A 13,999-nucleotide genomic window follows, 5' to 3' on the forward strand; every position below is an offset into this window, starting at 1 on the left:
GTCAAGAATAGTTCATCAAAGGAGGTCCTAAGCTATGGAATATCAAGATTCTCATACAACATGCCAAGAAACCGATTTCACAATCTCATTTCCATTGTCACTATGAAAATGCAAGCCATACAATCATGAAAAATAAGATCTAAGACAAGATAATACATTCATCGTAATCATTTATAAGAAATTAGATTCATTACATCAAATGTAACCTCTAGATTGTGAAGTAGTCACATATATACATCATTTTCCCCAAAATAAACCAAAAGCTAGAGCATGCTTACAATGTAGGACTTCATCACCTCCCTAGAAAGGGAGTTAGTTACCCATAAGAGCAATGGATGAAGGAGAAGGAGAGATCTGCCCTTCCATTTTCGTGCTTAAGGGCTCTAAGACTCCAAACCCAAGCTTACAATCTCTCTCTCTCTAGAAACTTTACCAAAATGTGAGATATATCCCCCTACATGATACAAGCCACCAAATATATCCTAAAAATGTTATCTATCTCCCCTAATTCGTGGCTTAGAAATCCCTAGAAGGAAGCTTAGCCATTCATTTAGTCAAAGGGGAAAAATTTGAGCAAAATCATGGAGTGGGTGAGTAGATCTCTGCAAATCGGCAAGCACCCGCAGGCGCAGGGTAGGCGCCGCGGGCGCACGAGCTCGCTGCCTATTTTGGCAGGCGCCCAAGGGTTTTGGGTGAGCGATCGAGGGTTTCTCCTCAACTCTGCGCACCTTTGGTAAAAAGACCATAACTCTCTGCTCCAAACTCCAAATGATAAACCGTTTAATTATTTGGAAAGCTAACTTAAAGCTCTAAGTACACCATGTTTTGATAGAAGTCTAGTTCTTAAGTTTAGGGTGCCAAAAATGAAGAACAATATCAAACTTCACTACTGCCAGGCTATTCTGATCACCTTTGGTAAAAAGGCCATAACTCTCTGCTCCAAACTCCAAATAACAAACCGTTTGATGATTTGGAAAACGAATTCAAAGGTCTAAGTATGCCATGTTTTAATAAAAGTCCAGTTCTCAAGTTTGTTAGGTCAAAACTGACAAGCAAAGTCAAACTCCACTGCTGCCAGGCTGTAAACTTCAGCATTGCACACTTTGATATTCAAGAACTCATCAAAACATCATTTTTATTCCTTTTTGGGTAACAAACCTGAAAATATATAAGAACATGCAAACGAAGATAATCTATATAAAATAATCAAATAATGAACTTAACTAATGCAAATAAGGGCGCTTGAATATGCAATATTCGGCGCTTTTCAATGTTCATTTATTATTTAATGTTTTTTATCCCTCAGTTTTATGCACGGACTTGATCAACCCGTGTTCTGAAATTGAGGAGTATCATAGTTGGTATCAGAGCACTCCAGGTTCAAGTGTTCTAAGGTTCTTTTGTTATAAGACTTTTTTGTTGCGTACTCTTTTACTTAGAGCGTAAGTTTAGGATTCATTGTATTCCTTTACGGTGCGTTAAAATCGTATTGATGTCTATCTTTCTATGTTAATAGAATGGTTAATGCTGGAAGAAGACGGGAAATCTGGAGAACAAGGCAGCAAAGGAAAGTGGCACGTAGGCAACGGAATCTCCTACAATGTCAGCTGATTGCAAAGGAGCAACAACTGTCTTTGTTTCAGGAGGAAGAGAAACAAATTCCTATAATTCAGGAGGAGGAGTAGCAGACTTAGGAGTCTCGGGACCAGGACCAATATCAGGGCAGGGATCTAAAGTATCCTTCTCAGATAGCTGACATCATTGCTAAGGCTGTAACAGCAGGCATAATAGCTATATTTCATAATCAACCACATGTTCAGTAAGCACTAGTACCAGTACCAGCTATTCAGGCAAATCCTTGGGAGAAGGTTAGGAGTTCTTCCACAAATGGGAGCCCACCTGAGTTCTCAGGCTCCATCGATGTGAAAGTGGCTCATTAGTAGAAGAATGACATAGAGCATCATCTTCGCATGGTTGAATGCACGGAGGTTCAGAAGTAGATGCTTGTTACCTTCAAGCTTATCAGAGATGCCCTTCACGAGTCAGTTACCACCACTGAGGATATGATTTTATTAACTTGTGCTTAGTTCAGTGCTCACTTTGATGAGAAATACTTTCCATATGCAGTCAAAACAACTAAGAAAAGGGAGTTCTTTAGCCTATAGTAGGGGGACATGGCCGTGGTAGAGTATAAACACCGAAGAGAAGAAGCACACTTGCTTTGTTAATGGGCTGATCTGGTTTATTAAGTAAGTCATTATAGGTAGTCCACCCTACACTACTTGTACTCAGGTAGTGGACATAACTTTACAGCATTGCCAAATGAGGAGAGAGTATAGACAGGCTAGGGGTGAGAAACGAGGTGAAAAAGACTCTGCTAATCAGTTAGCTAAGAAAGGGAATCGCAATGGGCACAGACAGAATGACAAGGGTAGATTCCAGGGACAGAAGCCTTGGAAGAAGCACAAGGGTGGTTCAAATGCTTAGAGAAATGGGGCACCTATTCAGAGACAGTAGAATGGGAAACCATCGCTAGGACAGTTGGTATCCGTGCACTCCACTCTTTAACCAGCAAAGTGGGGGAGCGTTAACAGAATGACAAGGGTAGATTCTAGGGACAGTAGCCTTGGAAGAAGCATATGGGTGGTTCAGATGCTCAGAGAGATGGGGCACCTATTCAGAGACAACAGAATGGGGGACCACCGGTAGAACAGTTGGTATCAGAGCACTCCACTCTTTAACTAGCAGAATGAGGGACCATAGACAGAATGACAAGGGCAAATTCCTTTGACAACAACCTTGGAAGAAGTACAAGGGTGGTTTAGATGCTCAGAGAAATAGGGCACCTAATCAGAGATAGCATAATGGGGGACCACCGGTAGGACAGTTGGTATCAAAGCACTCCACTCTTTAACCAGTAGAAGAGGCAGTTTGGTACATTCTCGGGTAATTGCTATAATTGTGGAGAACTTAGACACACTTTCAGGAAGTGTCCTAAGACCAGACAGGGACAACAAATGCAGCAGGAACAAAGGGCATCATTACCTTTACCTACTCCATAGATTCTACGTATTCAAGGATAGACATTCCAAGCTTTACTAATGCCGCCGCCGCAACAAGGATAAACACCACAACAATTGCATTATGGCAGGGTGTATAATCACCTACCATAGGACGTTCAGGCGCCCCAGGCTATTGAGGGTATGTTTCCTATACTCGGTAGATATGGTCATGTTTTATTTGACACGAGTGCTACATATTCATTCGTGTCTAGTTCATTTGTTGCACTATATGGGATGACGATGCGGTTATGTGATAAACCTCATAGTATTGCTACACCAATAGGTGATACTTCTATTTTGCATGAGAGTGATGAGCCCGTGCCACTAGATATTGGTAGACTTAGATTTTAAGTTAATCTATTGGTCCTGGGCATGCATTTTTATGATGTGATACTGGGGATGGATTGGTTCTCTCACTGCCATGCCCATGTTAATTGTTATGATCAATCTATTGTGTTTGCTATACCAGGTTAGGATATGTTTGTCATTGCTATGTCGCATTCTAACGGGGGATCTAACACACATTTATTGTATATTGAGGAGGAGTCTGAGGAGGAGACTACTGTAGTGTTAGATAGTATAGCAATTGTACAGGAATTTCTAGACGTATTTTAAGAGATTCCAGGATTTCAACCGAGTCGAGATATAAACTTTATGATTGACTTAGCTCTACGCACTACACCTATTGCTAAGGCAGCATATAGGATGACACCAATGGAGATGCGAGAATTGAAAAACCAAATTCAGGAATTACTCAGTTAGGGTTTTATTTATAGGAGTACTTCACCTTGGGGAGTGCCAGTTTTGTTTATGAAGAAAAAGGATGATTCGCTTTGCTTATGTTTAGATTACAAGCAGTTGAGTAAGGTTACTATTCGTAACAAGTATCTTTTACCCAGGATCGATGATCTTTTTGATGAGTTGAGATGAGCTACTTAATTTTCCAAAATCAATTTACGTTCTGGCTATCATCAACTTCGAGTTAGGGAGCTAGATGTCCCTAAGATAACGTTTCTCATTAGATATAGTTCTTATGAGTTCTGTGTCGTACCTTTTGGGTTGACAAACGCACCAGTAGTCTTTATGAACTTGATTAATAGGGTTTTTAGGACTTATTTGGATCAGTTTGTCATCGTATTCATTAATGATATTTTGGTCTATTCTAAGTCAGAGGATGATCATGCTAGACATTTTCGCACAGTGTTGTAGACATTTCGTGAACATCAGTTGTATGCTAAGTTTGAGAAGTGTGAATTTTGCAGCGAGAAATGAAGTTTCTGGGTCACGTGGTGTTAAAGAAAGGGATATCAGTAGATCTAGCCAAGGTCTTAGCGATGTTAGAATGGGGTCAACCTACTTCACCTTCGGAGATTCGGAGTTTTCTAGGATTGACAGGATACGATTGTAAGTTTATTCAGGGTTTTTCGAAGATAGCGGGACCACTGATTCATCTGACTGAAAAGGGTGTACCGTTCGTATGGGATGAACACTGTCAGAAAGCTTTTGATGAGCTGAAGAGCGAGTTGACTTTTGCACCTGTTTTAGGTACTCCACAGAGTGGGATAGAGTATCTTGTCTATACAGATGCTTCTTTGCAAGGTCTTGGGTGGGTTTTGATGCAGGAGGAGCGACCAGTTTCTTATGGGTCACATAAGCTTAAGCCTAATGACCTTTATTATCCGACACACGATTTGGAGTTAGCAACTATGGTCTTTGCCTTACGCATTTGGAGGCATTATCTGTTGGGAGAGTCCTTCAGACTATTTAGTAATCACAAGAGTCTGCAGTATTTATTCACTCAACGGGAGCTGAATATGAGACACCACAGATGGTTAGAGTTTATTAAAGACTATCATTTCTCTATATAATATCATCTAGGAAAAGCGAATGTGGTAGTAGATACACTCAGTCCCCGACCCTATACTAGTTTTTCTGCATTATTCGCCATTGAATGGGATGTTTTAAAGATAGTTGATGAGTTGTCTAATGCTTTTATGGTGTGTATGGTAGTTATACCGTTTATTATTCACAAGGTACTTAAGGCATAACTCACAGATCAGCAATGCATTGATAAGGTTGTAGAGTTAGCTTCTAGAGATGTCCTATTTTATTATACTGGGACTGATAGAGGCTTGAGGTACAAAAGGCATCTAATAGTACCTTCTACTGATGATTTGAGGAAGGATGTGATGACTAAGGTTCACAAATTTGAGTTTTCTATCCATTTGGTGGAGATAAATTGTATTAGGATATGAAGCGATAATTTTAGTGGGCAGGTGTAATACTCCTAATTTTAAAAGGATAGTCTCGGTATTTAATTAATTGATTTAATTGTATTTTTAATTATTTAATTTATTTTCTTGCCTATTTGTTTAGTTTTTTTAATTGTTTATTTGAATTAATTGATTATGTGTTTATTTGAAATAATTGGCTAATTAAATTGAATAATTGATGATGTGTTTTTATGTTAGGTGCTTACTTGTACTTTATTTGTTAAGAACTAAATGGGTATGGATATTATCTATGGGAAGTTATGCATATATATATATGGGTATATATGTATATATAAGAAGGTGATATTTTATTATAATTTTTATCAATATATATATAGTTATATATATATATATCACGTATTAGTCTATGTAAAATATATTTATTATGTACATTGTATATTTTATTTTATTTTATTTTCCCTTAAGATAGCTGACTTAATAATTGATTGGGATTAGGGTTAACTTATACTATATATATATGTGTCTACCAAGGGTTTTGGAACCCTATTCACGTAATAGTAGAGGCAGAGAAGGAACAGAGAGTTTGTTAGAGAACGGAGAGAGGAGGAAGGGAAAAATTGGCCAAGAACCAAGGCTGAACCAAGGAGAGGAAAAAGGGGTGTTGTTCGTGGGTTGAAATAAGGGCAATAGAGGAGTTGAAAGCAGTTAAGGGTTGCCGGAAAAATCTAGGAAGACGACGTTGAGATTTTAATTCGAAATCTCAAAGGCAAGTTCTATTTATATCTCCTTCCCTTTGATCTATGTTCTATGCATGCCTAGGACAATTCCAGGATCATTAATCAGTAAAATTAATTGTGTAAGCATGCTTAAAAGATAAATTACAGTAGATTATGAGTATGTGTATATATTTAATTAACTTTGATTTTCTTTCATGATTTTTGATTATAATTTGTTTAAATTATGCATAAGAGGTTCAAATAATGTTTAGGGTTGTTATGGACTTAAAACAATAGCCTTAGGACCCTTAATAGAGGAAGACGTAGTCGCCGGAGCCGTGGAAGACGAACTGTCATAGTTCGGTCGACCGATTTTAGGTCACACGTCAATCGGTTTACATGAACTGGTCGACACCTTGGTGATTCGATCGACCGGTTGGTTGAAACCGGTAGACACCTAGAGGAAAAATGTCAACTAGTTATTAAACCAGTCGACATCTATGATGAATTAGTTGACATCTTTAAGAATCAGTCGACACTTTTGAAAACCAGTTGACATCTACAACTTTAGGTTGACATCTATGACTTTAGGTTGACATCTATAATTTTTAGGTTGACGTCTAGAGAGAAAACGTCTACCGGTTTGAGGAATTTGTCAACAGTTGGTCCAGGGTTGGGTTGTTTCACTTGGCATGCATTTGGGGTTATTTTGTTAACATCAGAGGATGTAAATTAGCCCAATAAATTACTGGAGTGCATAATATACTTAAATATACTAAGTATGAGATTTAATTAACTGAAAAGTTAGTCATTAGAGGTGTATGATATTAAACTGTTTCAAGTCAAATACTTGAAGTTAAATAGTTTAATTATACTTTGGAGGTTTAATCAGTCTATTTGAGATGCATGTTAATTTCTTATTCTGTAATTAAATGCATACTACTTAGAACTATTTTATTGTTTAGATTAAATACAATAATTGAATATATGATATTACTTATGATATTCTGGACTATTTGATGTACCGTTTAATATTTGTACGTCATGAATTAGATTGTATGATTTAATGCACCGGTATGGGATGGCGGCTTTCTAGGGACAGATTAACTAAAGAAGTTAAGTCTTACAGATTAACCAAAGAAGTTAAGTCTTACCTATCTATTTATAAGGGAATGGATTAACCAAAGAAGTTAAATCCTACGGATATGTTGTGTCAAGGCAACGAATAATTGAGCGGCACTACCTTGGTTTGGATGGATTTTAAATATATAATTATGGTACCTCGATATGAGCTTGAGTCTGAAGATCAACAGTTAGCTGGCTATGATGGTTGGAGGTGTACCTTATTAGGTCTAGGTACTCATGTCCACCTTAGGTGCGTTTTGCATGTTACCTACCAGTCAGGTTAAGACCGGCTTGTAGTTCAGTGAGAGTCCCTTAGTGTGGATATATATATATATATATATATATATATATGTATGGACTATATACCTATTGTTGAGTTGTTTAGGATGTATCTACATATCGGGTCTCCGTTTGGATTGTAGTTAGAATAGAACTTGTTCGTGGGCATGACCCACTATTACTTTTCAGGTAGCGGATAGTTCCAGTCTTATAGCTTGTTCGTGCTGAGCAGAGACGGTCACTCATTCTTCCGATGTAGGATTTCTCTTTATTCTTTAGTTTTAGATTTTATTTCAATTGTTTACTTTTCAGTTTGGGTTTTTGCTAGGGTTCCACTAGATAGATTCTTGAGTTGTTTAAATAATGGAGGTTTGGGATTATTGGATTTTAATAATTTAATTCTAAGGATTTATATTTTAGATTTCTTTCAGCCTTTATTTATTTCTTATTATTCTTTTGTATTCTGTGTTCATTTATATACTTAATTGTTTGGTATCCCTCGGATCTGTGCTCGGACTTGATCACCCGTTGCTCTAGAATTGAGGGGTATCACAGCAGGTATAAAGAAGGATATTGCTATTTTTGTCTCTAATTATAGTACTTTCCCGATGATCAAGATTGATCATCAAAGACCGCCGGGTTCTTTGCAGCCACTACCAATGCTAAAGTGAAAATGGGAGAGCATTTCTATTGATTTTGTGAAGGGATTACCTAATTCCAATAAGAGTCACAATTCCATTTGGGTCATTGTTGGTAGATTGACTAAATTAGCTCATTTCTTGCGTATTCACACTGATTTTACTTTGGAGCAGTTTGTGAGACTTTACATTACAGATATTGTGAAGTTACATGGCATACTGTTGTCTATCATCTCGGATAAGGGATTCGAGTTTTATCTCAGAATTGTGGGGAAGCTTTAGGTTTCGGGTACAGAGTTGCATCTTAGCACTGTTTATCATCCTTAGACTGATGGACAGACCGAGAGGGTTACTCAGGTCATGGAGGATATGCTTCATTCTTGTGTTATTGATTTTAAGGGCAATTGGGAGGATTATTTGCCACTTGTGGAATTTGTATACAACAATAGCTTTCAGAAGACTATTGGTATGACACTGTTTGAGGCATTATGTGGCCAACTATGTAGATCTCCTGTTTGTTGGTTGGAGGTTAGAGAGAGCAGATTTTTGGGTCCTAAGTTCATTAAGGATACCTCTGAGAAGATCGCTCTTATTAGAGATCGTACGCGCACTGCCCAAAGTATACAGCTGAGTTATGTCGACCGTCATGTCGACCGTCATACTCATGCATTGGAGTTTCATGTTGGAGATTAGGTTTTACTTGAAGTATCTCCTATGAAGGGAGTAATGTGCTTTGGGAAGAAAGGGAAGTTGTCACTGCATTTTTTCAATCCTTTTATAATTACGGATCGAGTTGGAGTTGTAGCTTATAAGTTAACACTTCCAGACCATTTACATCGTGTCCATAACGTCTTTTATATGTCCATGTTATGGAAATTTCTGCGAGATGAGGATTGTTATCAGCAAATTGATATTGGTGAGATTGAGTTACAGCCAGATACAACATATGTGGAGCCACCGTGTCGTATTCCAAACCATAGGGATCAGGTTCTTCGCAACAAGACTGTACCTTTTGTACGTGTTCAGTAGAGCCATCATAAGGAGGCTGAGTCTACTTGAGAATAGGAGGATGAAATTATAGAATAAGGTAAAGGCGAATTCTAATTGCGGAATTCCTTTTGTTAGAGGGGAAGAATACAATACTCCTAATTTTTAAAGGATTTAATTGAATTTTATATAATTATTTTAAGTGCATTTTTATTTATTTATGTGGCTATTTGTTTATTTGCTTTTATAATTAATTATGTGTTTAATTGATTAATAATTTTATTAAATTATTTTATTTGAATTAATTAAATTTATTTACGTTGGCTAATTATATGTGCATTCTTATTTGATTCCATGTGATGTGTTTGTGTGATTGAATTGTTTTAAATATTTAATTGAGTTAGTTAAATAATTTTTATTTTTATTTTTCTTTTATTTTACAGGATTTAAGTTATAGCCCATGGACAGATGTGTCTTGGATTATTTGAATAGGATTCTAAATGGGTTGGATGGTGACCCATGGGAATTTGAATTATATATATATATATATATATGATGAGCGCTGAAAAGTGCATATTTAAACCCCTCAAGCTCGAGTATTCTAGGACCTTTATTTATCTTATTTTTCCGTTTTAGACTAATTTTATATTATTGCCCTTTTCAGGCACTTATCCCCAAAATAAGTCAATTCAGCCAAATTAGAGTATAAAAGAAGCAATCTCAAGCTAAATGGCAGAAAAGAGCAAAGTGGTGGGAAATAGCAAGTTTCGATCAATCAGACCAATCTTCGATCGATCTCACAGTGATCGATCCAGCCTCACCAAGATGGATCAAACCCCTTGTCCTTATCCTCAAGAATTTCCATCTTCGATCAATCCAACTTTTCTTTCAATCGATCAAACTTCTTTGATCTTATCCCCACCTCCCACTTTTATCTTTTTCCTAAAATATCCCAAAAATATCTCAGATTTGTCCTATTCCAAAAAGGCGCCGCCAAGGTGTGATCGATCTAGCCATACTTTGATCGATCTGAACATTCTTCAATCGATCTCATCAGAATTCGATCGATCGAATCTCCTCAAGTTTGAAATAAAATAGCGTCCAGCTCATTAAACGATGGCTCGTGATGCAATCATTGAAAGACCCTAGTGCACGAGACCTGACCATTGGGTGTCACATTGGAGCCACCTATATAAGGATTTTGAACCATTTTTACATAAAGGAGACAGAAAAGAGGAAGATTATATATCATCATATAATAATATAATAGGAGAGAGCTTAGAGATTAGAAACACACACACCATTTGGGAGTTCTTCCGTTCATCTAGGGTTTCCATCAAGGAGAAGAAGATCAATCTTACCATGGAGATGGCCCTTGAGGGTTGGATGACTATATCAATGAGTGGCTAAACATTTTTTTGGGGCTAGAGTTAGCCCTAAGCATGCCTTCTAGATCTAGATGTTTTGTATTTTGAGGGGATTTATGTTGTAATTCTTGTCATGACATTTGATTTATATATGAATCTTGTTTCTACAATGATTTGTGTTGTTTAATACTTCCAATTAATCATTTCATTCTATTCATATGTTTATGTATGCTAGAATAGAAGTTCATGTGTTTATCTCTTGGTTTTGTGATATTAATGCATGTCTATGTGTGTTGATACTATGAATTTAGAGATTGTCAAGGCATGGTGCTTTAATGGAATACTCTTGTGGCTTGTTTGATGATTCATACTCATTTCTTGATGGATTGTGCCTCTACCTTAGTTTAATTAGTTTAATTTTCATGTCCCTAGTTTAGTTGTAGTGTAGTTGCCTTATTTTCCTAGATAGGAAGACAATTCATGCTTGTTGTTTGATATTCCATGCTTATGAATGCAAGTAGTATAATTCTCTAGCTTGTTAAAGTGTTTGATTGTGAGCTTAAAAGAAGGAATAATGGCTTAGTTTGATATATTGTGCTATTCATTAGGTTGCCTAGACAATATATATTTAATTAGTCATCTATGCTTGTTGATTCAATCAATCACACATACTAGTGTTGTAATATATATTTCCCCTTCATTCATTTCACATTGAGTATCTAGAAAGGTGATGTTTAGTGGTAACCTCTAAATCCTAAGATCCCTCTCTCTTGTTATATCCCCTTTACTTACTTTAATTGCTTTGCATTGAATTTATTTACATTGTAGTTTAATTAACCAATCAAATCACTTTTTGATCACTCAACCTACTAGTCCGACCTTGTTTCTATATTAACATTGCTCCCAATCCCTTGGGATGCTACTCACCCTAGCTATATTAGTAGTTAGAGGTAGTAGTGGCACTTTATAAATTTAAACTTGGCCACTCTTTAACACATTTTAACTTTTCCTTTTGAGGCGGCACCAAGTTTTGGCACCGTTGCCAAGGATTGAATTGGCAATGCCGTGTTTTGGAAACAATTAGGAATTAGTACTCTTTTGATCGTGTCTTTACTTTGTTTTATTTTGATTACTGATTGTGTTTGTTCTTGATTGGCTAGGTGTATTAAGAAAGAAAGTGAAGCAAAAGAGAATTGGAAAAGTAAGGAGCTAAACTAAGCATAAAAAGGGCAAAATTCTAAAAGAATTGCAAAGCATAGCAAAACTTGAAAACTAAATTGAAGTTGCTTAAGGACCCTTTGTGAGCTTTTTCTAACTCAATCTCTAGTTAAATTGTCGGCCCGCGTGGTGGCAATTTCTTAAATTCTTAGATAGATCATGAGCCGCGTGGAGGCAATTTAATTTTTCTTGCATATTATTCAAGTATGGGAGTATGGGATCATTGTATGTGGAGGATGTTTCTTAATTGATTTGTTGTGGAGGTGAAGTGATTACTACTTGCTTTTTGCGTGTGTTTTTTTTGTTTGTGCATGCATGGTCGTAGATCATTAAATCCTACTCTTATCCTACTTAATTTGAATCTTGAATCCATTGTTCGTAATTCTAAGGGAAGCGGTAATTCTAGTCACTCCATTTTACCAATGGAGGAGCAAAATGATGACCATGTGGAGGACCTTGGTCACATAGACCAACAAGGCATCCTCCACCCTAATGTGCATGATGGCAACATTCAAGTCCCATTAGGCATGCCAAGATCATTTATTTCACCACAACAACAAGACCAAATTCCATTGGGAATGCCTCGGCTAATTTTTGCTCCACAACCTCCCATTATGCAAGGCCATCAAGGTGTTCATGTAGCACCACCGGTTGTGAATCCTCCGATTGCTTTGCGTGATCATTATTTGCCAAATGAATATAATGCACCTGTATGCATTCAATTGCCCCCATTTAGAGCACATCATTATGAAATTAAACCACAAACTATTCAAATGCTTCCTAACTATCATGGACTTCCAAGTGAAGAACCTTATAAGAATTTAGATGAGTTTCTTGAAGTATGCTCCATCATGAAATACACTGACATGTCGGAAGAGGTTTTGAGACTCAAACTTTTTCCTTTTACCCTTAAAGACAGAGCAAAATATTGGTTCAACAATCTTAGGCCTTTTCCGATAACTTCTTGGGCAAAAATACAACAAGAGTTCTTAAAAAAGTACTACCCGGTATCAAAGACCAATGCTATGAGAACTTGGATTCGTGAATTTTCTCAAAGGGATGGGGAATTGTTTCATGAGGCATAGGAAAGATTTAATGATTTGCTTAGGAAGTGTCCACATCATGACATTCCTAAATGGCAATTAGTCCAATACTTCTTTGAAAGTTTGCCGGATAATAAAAAAGGAATGGTAAACACATCCATGGGTGGTTCTTATCTTGATAAACATGAAAATGATGTTTGGCAATTGTATGAGAGTATGAATGAAAATTCCATGGATTTATCTTTGTCATCAAAAAATGGTAGAATTCTAGGTGAAAGGAAGAATGTCGGCTTATATCAAGTTGACAATTCCAATGACATAGTCGCCGAAGTCAAATCCTTAACTCAAAGGTTCGATTAATTTTTGATCAACCAAAATTCGGTGAATCAAGTGTCTTCCTCCCCTAATCATGTTCATCATCCATCTAATGAAACATGCATGACTTGTTCTAGTGTCTTACATTTTGCTTCTAATTGTCCACATGGACATGTATAAAGTGAGCATCATGAACAAATTAATGCCACATTTTTGAACCAAGGGAATAATCTCTATGGCACACACTACAATGCCGGATGGAGGAACCATCCAAACTTCTCTTGGAAAAGCCAAGGGGAAGGCTCAAACCCTCCCCAAGGTGGTTTTCAAGGAAAGCATGTTCCACCTCTAATGCAAAGCCAAGGTTCCCAAGGTTATAGATCATCTTTTCAATCACTTGGAAACCAATTTTCAAACTCTTATTTCCTTAATCAATTATTGTATTCTCAAGGAAATTCTAGGAGCCTCGCTTTTGAAGAAAAAGTGTTGACCGTTTTGGGTACTCTAGAAGCAAACACTCAATTACTTCATTCCCATTCTCAATCCATTGATAAGCTAGAAACCCAAGTTGGGCACATAGCTAGTACTTTAAATGCTTGAGAGAAAGGGAAGATGCCTCTAAATGCCCCACCGAAGCAACAATTTGTTGTGGAAACTAATTCCTCATTGGAAGGTCACATAATTGAACATGTTAACGCGGTGACAACCTTGAGAAGTGGGAAAATTGTTGACAATCAAGTTCGTGTTTCTAATGAAGAGAGTGAACTGGTGTAACCAAAAGTTGACACCTGTCTCGTTTAACATTTTATTCCTCCTTCACTGCATGTGCATGATCATCTTGTTGAGAAAGTCATGAAAAATGATTTGAACAATGATTTGAAAAATTCTTGTGTTGAAAATGTTGTGAAGAAAGATTTTTAAAAGGATTTTAAGCCAAAGGCTCCATTTCCGGATGCCTTGAAAGGATCCATCTCTATTGAAAAATAAAAAACCAAAGTGAATGAAATCATTGAAG

At 37.0% G+C, this 13,999-nt stretch overlaps 1 non-coding gene across 1 annotated transcript; it reads right to left on the reverse strand.

Annotated features, from left to right (window-relative positions):
- Positions 1–12,646: 12,646 nt before the first annotated feature.
- Positions 12,647–12,755, reverse strand: LOC132305789 (small nucleolar RNA R71). The gene has a single exon (XR_009481689.1). It is a non-coding gene; the product is annotated as a small nucleolar RNA R71 (small nucleolar RNA).
- Positions 12,756–13,999: the final 1,244 nt, after the last annotated feature.

This window comes from Cornus florida, unplaced genomic scaffold (genome assembly GCF_030987335.1).
Source record: "Cornus florida cultivar Cherokee Brave unplaced genomic scaffold, ASM3098733v1 CherokeeBrave_3.0.0_Hap2_Chr04, whole genome shotgun sequence".
NCBI lineage: Eukaryota > Viridiplantae > Streptophyta > Magnoliopsida > Cornales > Cornaceae > Cornus > Cornus florida.